This window comes from Aplidium turbinatum, chromosome 7 (assembly GCF_918807975.1).
Source record: "Aplidium turbinatum chromosome 7, kaAplTurb1.1, whole genome shotgun sequence".
NCBI lineage: Eukaryota > Metazoa > Chordata > Ascidiacea > Aplousobranchia > Polyclinidae > Aplidium > Aplidium turbinatum.
The window spans coordinates 5,360,791-5,367,872 of record NC_137478.1 but is presented as its reverse complement, the minus strand read 5'-3'; the positions used below and the strand labels follow the sequence as shown (position 1 = coordinate 5,367,872).

General features: G+C 35.1%; 1 pseudogene; it reads right to left on the bottom strand.

Annotated features, from left to right (window-relative positions):
- Nucleotides 1–222: 222 nt before the first annotated feature.
- On the bottom strand, nt 223–4,452 carry LOC145774783 (catechol O-methyltransferase pseudogene; annotated as a pseudogene).
- Nucleotides 4,453–7,082: the final 2,630 nt, after the last annotated feature.

Genomic DNA, 7,082 nt, shown 5'->3' with positions numbered 1-7,082 from the left:
TGATTAGGCTATAGGATGCCCATGCAAAACCATTTATGGCTACTGGGCTGCCCAGTTGGTTGAATACTTATACTTCATACATGATGTGTTTCTTAAAGCACTGTTGCAATGAAAGTAATGAATTCTCGACATAAAATGAAAGCAAGTTGAAGATAGTTTCACTAGTTTGTTTTTTTACGAATGGAGAAGGGAGAGTTTGTCTCCCAACCATGTCTCAGCTATGTTTTTAAAAAGTGTGTAAGGGATCAGACTTTCATTTCACCCTAAAAGCATTAGTTTGTGTCACGTAATTTTCATTTAACACCAAAGCTGTTAAAGATGTATCAAATTACCTTCCCTTCCCCATAGGAGCATTTGAAAAAAAATTACTCCCACTCTATTAAGATAGTGAAATACCGTAGCTTACTTACGGTAAAGTCCACTTATAAACTAGAAATAAGCAAATTTATATTCAAATTTTATAATAACAAACTACCGTACCGGAAAACTTCACAACTTTCTTTACACATGTATCAGCTATACGTTCGTATAGCACCCGACGCTCAAGCTCCAATTCCCTTTAGGCTATAGACTAGGCCTACTCAATAGGCAAATACCCAATTCTTTAAAAAAAAGTTTAAAATGCATGGGAATCAAGATATGGAACAATTTACCCCAAAATATGAAGAAAAAAACATAAAAAAAGGCTACAAATTGTTCAGCAAAACTTGCAAAAACACTTTTTCAATAATTAAGAGCTATAGAAAAAATCGACATCCACTACCTGACTTTATGTCCATTGTTAGGCTATGATTATTTTTTGCGTCCGTATTTGTTTTTTTTCTGTTCTTTCTTCCTTCTTTTTTGTGTCAATTTGCGTTATTAAAAAATGCAATACTTTCTTTCGTATAACACTGTTTGAATGAGAGAGTGCAGACTCGACGACTCCTACGCCTATGGTCTGTCGTACTCTCTGATTGGATGCACATTGCACACTGTAGGCTACGTTTTTGTTTTATGTACGTTTCGCACCCAAACAAAAATAAAATGACCATCCATCCATTTTTGCGATAGTAGTTCAAGCTAAACTCGGCGTAAAAAGTTAATGGAGCAAAAGTAGCCTATAGTGCTGTTGCCATTTCGTTATTTTCTGGATTAAAGGGCAGGCTAGAAACAAAAGAATAGGCCGATTGGGGCATACGGTTCCACCCGAATAGCTCAATTGGTTAGCGCGAGGATCGAAGAAGGTTTAAGATCAAGCGGCGCTGGTTCGACTCTCGGGGTGTGCGCTTGAGTATTATATGAGCAAGGACTGCTCTCGATCAGCGGCATCTGATGGAATAATTCACAGCACTTCGACTGTCGGAAACTCCACTTCGTCAATCTCGGTGACTGGGCTTGCGTCAGCGGCAATCTTGCAAACCATGGTCAAAATACAGAGAAACTAAACGGCAGTAGATCACTAAAATAATGAATTATGATTGATTCGCATGTAATTAAGACGCCATTTATAGTATAACATTCAGCTCAACAAAAATGCACAGACTGATAAATGTTTTCAGTACGAACAGCTGTTGACTAACCACATCAATGCAATAACCTTGAAGTTAAAAATTATCTTGTATCTCAATGTGTATTATCTCAAAAACCTGATTTGTATAATGCACCAGCCTATATTAGCGCAAATCAATATGGAAATTTTCATTCTTAATAATTGAGCATGCATTGCTACATGCAAGCTCTTTCTAAGATTGCTATTGCATTTATGTGTGAAGTAATAGGCACAAATAGACACATTTTAAAATAAGTTGCGAAATACACGATAAATTAACTCAAATAAGGACGCAATCTGTTTCGCTTAATTCTTTGTGAAATTACTATATGTCTATATATATGTCTGTTTGAAAAAATTGATATTAATGAAATTCTTCTCTACAACATACAACTAAAATAATTGCAACAACAAGCGTTCAATTTCAGCAAAAGACAGATTAACAACATGAAAATTGAACTCGTCATACACCATCACTAAAAATTAGTATTTGGCATTTATTCAATATCAACCCTTCTATGAATTAAATACAGAATTAACAGGAAGTAATGAGCAAGCTTTCAGGGCCAATACAAACATTTGAAAGCATTGCTATGGAGCCAAACGAATTTTGGAGAAGGATATTTTTGTCCTTAAGCCCCAAGGTTTGCAAGTGCGTCCAGTTAATGAGATAAATATTGCTTACAAACAAAAAGGTTTACCACATACAGTAGGCCTACTAATTTGTTATACAAAAGTGGTTTGCTACAGACATCTCCTTGCTTGTTTTCCAATTCAAGAGTTGAATAAGAACTAAGAACCGCTCATACAAAAAGAGCTTTGGAGAAAAAGGTTAAAGTTTTACACAGTACCGACCGAACTATGTATTGAACGATATTGCAGAAGTTGGGCATGGATGTGATAAAATCAATTTGTTTAAACAAACCTTAAATGAAATGCTTTGACAAGATGTCAATCAACCTACATTATTTTAGAATGGAAAAAAAATTGTTAAATTGTGAATTTTTGATATTGACATCAACGTTCACATAGCGAGTTACAATTTTCCTTTCTTCAGCCCTTTTTTACAGTGATTCAACGTTTACTTTCCAGGCGTTGCATCAATGTAAAAAGAGTTGATTTGCTAACTGGATTTTCGTAATTAACACCATATTCGAAATTTGCCTTGGCACTTTTTTTGCCGATGCAATTCATATTTCGTACGATTAGACTACTTCAGCATTTAACTATTTACTATTAACTCGGCAATTGCCGACGCCAAATGAGAAGGCTGTGTGTCTTCCAGGGCGTTTGGTCAACGTTAACCAATTACAGCCAAATTAAATAATGTGCAGAATTTTGCACGATCATCGCGACAGACTGACATGCGGGTCCACAAATAGTGCATTATAATCGTGCTGGTTGAAAATAGGAAACTTTTAGAAATTGCTTTCAGAATTAGCTGGAAATTCTCGCCTCCTGGAATTGGCTTACCTCAGTAAAAAATCGACGCCAATGAGTGAATGCAATGGAATGTTGCAAACAAAAATCCCAAGACTTAACATGAGTGACACTTTTCAGTTTAACTCATGTGTGATGTTAACCAATTATGGTTATGAATATCATTTAATATAGGTACATGCATTTTGTACCCATGCACCAATACAAGCAGTGCTGTAAGTCAGAAAAAAACAAATGCGCTGTGTATTAAATTCATGTTATGGCTATATTGTGGCATAATTTTAAAACTTGTATATAAGAGTACCATTTTATGAAAGTGTAAAACTGTATACAAAGGGGATGTTTGTTAAAAATTTTAACATATCTTTTATGCTAACAAACAGTGCTAAATCCTTGAACAAATCAGGTACCGGTATTGAAGTATAATGTTATGTTGGTGGAAACCAAACATTATTGTTGATAAACTGGCTGCAGAGAATGTAAAACTTTTAAAGGAATCGAATATATAATTTTTTCACTGGATTTTTATTAAAAATCTTCCTTTGATTTGACCAATGATTCAAAAGGAGGCGTAGTGTGACAAAAATTAAAAAAAGCAAGCATGACACTAAATTGAAAACAAGGTTGTTACAGAATGTCATAGTCTGTTAATGAATAACTAGCAAAGATAAAAAGATTTTCCCAGCGCATCCATGTTGTCTTTATAATTCAATGGTGTTTGTTAATTTGTGCTGTGCTAGTTTTTTAACAAGATATCTTTACCTGAAAATGAATGACTAGCCAAGATAAATTGACTTTTCCAGCGCATCCATTTTGTCCTTATAATTCAATTGTGCTGGATAGTTGGTGCATTCATATTTGTGACTGTTTCTTACATATTCCAAATAATCTGGAGCTCCAGGATAGATAACATTGTCAGCAACTATCACAGCCCCTTTTTTGATCAGGTTTAATTTTTCAAGCAGTATCAAATCAGGCTTATACTTTGTTTTATAATGATCAAGAAATACAAAATCGAATGATGCTACTGAAACATGAGCTGAAAAATTAGATAACACATCGCTACTGTCACCCACTATTACTTGAATTTTGTCACTCATCCCAGCAAACTTTATTAATTCTTTTGCTGTGGTTGCAGCATCATCTGAAATCTCCAACGTGTATATCTTTGCATCAGGCTCCAATAGTCTTCCCATCAAGAGAGCGCTGTATCCAAAAAATGTTCCCAATTCCAAAACTGCTTTTGGTTTACATTCTTGAATGAATCCATCTATTAATTTACCCTTGGATTTGCCTACATTGCTCGCATATGTTGGGTTGGCAGCACAGTATTTATCAATGCATGACAATATATCAGATACATTTCCTTGTTCAGCTGTTTTTTTTACATGTATTAAAATTTCTTTTGCAAAATTATACCACAATTTCTCATTATCCATGTTTGAAAGTACGGTAAGTAAATATTGTTTGCTTATATAAATCTCCTTCCCTGCATTGTAATAAAAGTTACAAAGGCATTAAAAACATTAATAACAACGTATAGAGATACCATACTGCTTTCAACAGTTAGTTTCTTTAAATGTTTTTATTTCATTGTTATAAAACTGCAACTAAGAACTGTATAAATTTTTGTGCGCATAAAATTATTTGTTTGTCGGCTGAGTGGTTGCAACAACTGCATGTTTGTAAAATAAGAACCTTATTAATTTTTGTGGACTCAAAAATAGGTTTGATATTGCTCCACAGTCTTGGTCTCCAACCTGTGGGTCGCAACCCTATGTGGGGTCTCCTAAATGTTTTCTGGGCTGCCCAGTTGGTTGAATACATGAGCCCACTGACAAATGTAACTGGTAGGCTATGCGACCCAGCCTGGCAGCCCGTTGGGGACCAAACGATTGCCCAGTTGTGACCAACATGTGACGTTGTGACCTAGTTGTCATTGTTGGCTGGGTTTGTACATAAACGCAGTAAAAACTTTGAGAAAGAGATTACCGATAGCCTAATTGTAGGCCTGTGCTCTTATTAAAAAGTTTCATGTCGATGTGCATTAAATCAAAATTTTGTAAAAAACAAGTTGTTGAGATTGTAGCGATCCATTATTGCGTCAAACAAGTTTTTGAGCTCTCGCCAAATGCGAACAAACCATTTTATTGTCTTCTGCCTTTTTCCTATTTACCGGTACCTCAAGAGCAGGTTGCATGGAAAATTACAAAATCTTTAGGAAGTAATATATAGGCTAGGTTAAACTGGTTCACCATAGTTAAAGAAAGGAAAACTTATTTGGCGCAATAATGGATCGCTACAAGATAGCCTAACAGCCTACATCAAGGCTTCCCAAACTTTTTGGTCTGAAATTTATCTGTATTGTAGCGTAATGATTTTTGGGGAAGTTTTAGTAGCTTGTAACACAAACCTTGTAAACTCCACAAACCAACCAAAATCAGAAAATTTTTTCTGCAATTGATAGAGGCTACAGGCTTTCGTAGTCTACCCAACCCAGCCAGAAAGTCATCCACTTTATATACATTATACATTTTACAACGTCTGTAGACATTGAATCAATGTAAAAAGTGATTGACTTGCTGGTTGGGTGCAAGCCTATTCGTAAACTTGATTGGCACAAAACTGATCGGGCATATTTTTGTATTTTTATCACCATGTTGAATTGACTATCAAGTCTAGTAAGTAGTTTAATGGCTTATTTTTTTCATTTTAGTATTGTTATAAATTTCAAAAAGGGTTTCTTTTGTTGTAAGCTATGCAATGTTTTTATTCACTTTACAACTCACGCAGTTATAATTAAAAAAAAAAAAAATTAAAAGGCTACCTCTTTTTCAGGTTAAATTGTTTATTAAAAATAATCTTGCTAAAAACAAGACGTGTGTTAGCTTTGTGAGTCGTAACATTGCCATAGCTGACGCATGCTTTTCTCCCATCATATGTGGTCATTGCACGTGAGCATTGCTTCATAGTTCCGCTATTGCACAACTTTTACCATGTGATTGCGCTTAGAGAAAGAGTGGTTGTCTTGCTTTAACCGCGTATTTATTTACAAATTCTACATTAGTTCCTTTAGAAATATACTGGCCCATGAAATCTAGTTAATCACATTCTTTTGTCAATGGTAATGTCGGCTTGAACTAATTTAGTAGCCAACCTACGTAGTAGGCTAGTTCCTTTTGTGAGTTTCTCCACAGCGGTTCCTTGCAAATTATTTTCCTGGTTTGAACTGAAAATTATTTGCATAATTGAAGGTTTTTCTTGGCCAGACAATGTTTTTTCGCAACAATAACTACGTGCATTTTTTGTTATGAATAAAACGACCAATTGACAATTAGGCTATGCGTTAGTAGGGTATACAATTTCAATCGTCAAAAACCTGGCAAGAATGGTTGTTTGCGGTGAAATCAATATGCTTATAAATTTGGTTGCAAAGTAGGGTATGTGTATAAGTGGTTTATGAAAATGTCAAGGTTAAATTTTTTCATAGAGATTTTCCTCTTCAAAATTAAAACGTTCCACAAAGCTACTGCTCAACTGCAGAAATAATTTCCTGGTAGCCTACCGGTAGAGGTAGCTCAGACTACACTTCAAAATCGAACAAGCAAATACTAAGAAAGTAATGCAAAAAAGACAAAGTAATGCCTGATAAGCAAACACCGATAAAATGAAGTTTAATACTACTGTACAAGGAAATGACGTTTACCAATATTGAGTTGGTTGGTTGTAAAGTTAGAATGTTCGCCATTTTTGGGCAACAAGTGCCACAGTAAATGAAAAAATAAGGAACAATTAAAAAGCAGCAACCACTAACGTTGTAACTTCGTCTTCGCCGCGTTGCACACTGCGTTAGCCCAGAACATCACGCCAGCTCTTGCTCTATCTTTGAACTAATTTAAGAGAGTTTGAAGGAGGTTGATTGAACAAGAAGTGAAAACGGTAACTGGTATGATGGAAAGATTCTTTTTGTTGTGTAGCTTCATACCGCTAACAAATCTATTTTTAAGAAAATGTAAAAATACTTGGCCTACTTACATAATCCTATACATTTTTGAGCAAATGAAATATCCCTCTAGTAGTTTCAGTTCGGGTTTTCTCCCTTATAAAACCA